This window comes from Eurytemora carolleeae, unplaced genomic scaffold (genome assembly GCF_000591075.1).
Source record: "Eurytemora carolleeae unplaced genomic scaffold, Eaff_2.0 scaffold287, whole genome shotgun sequence".
In the NCBI taxonomy this organism is placed as follows: Eukaryota; Metazoa; Arthropoda; class Copepoda; order Calanoida; family Temoridae; genus Eurytemora; species Eurytemora carolleeae.
This window is the reverse complement of record NW_019396221.1, coordinates 38,035-38,490: the sequence shown is the minus strand read 5'-3', so window position 1 is coordinate 38,490 and position 456 is coordinate 38,035.

The window sequence follows — 456 nt, the reverse complement described above, 5'->3', positions numbered from 1 at the left end:
TGTAAAGTGCAAAAAAGAGCTTGAAGATCTGAAATTATGCATAACCAACAACTGGTTTTTATACTTCAACTTCTGTTGTAAAGAGACTGTAAGCGTAATTTTAATTGAATTTCCACGCAAAGATGGTATTGTCTGATTCATAGCAGCACCCTTCATAGTGTTGTCTGATCAAGTATGAATAACATATTCCTGTTCATAAAACCAAGTATGAATAACATATTCCTATTTATAAAATCAAGTATGAATAACATATTCCTGGTGTCCGTATTGACATTGATAGCAAACGGGATTATGCCCATTTGTTTGGCATTGATAGTTCACAAGATTGTGTCGGGGTAGACATTGATAGCTAACGGGATTATGCCCATTGGTTTGGCATTGATAGTTCACAAGCTTGTGTCCGTATTGACATTGATAGCAAACGGGATTATGCCCATTTGTTTGGCATTGATAGTT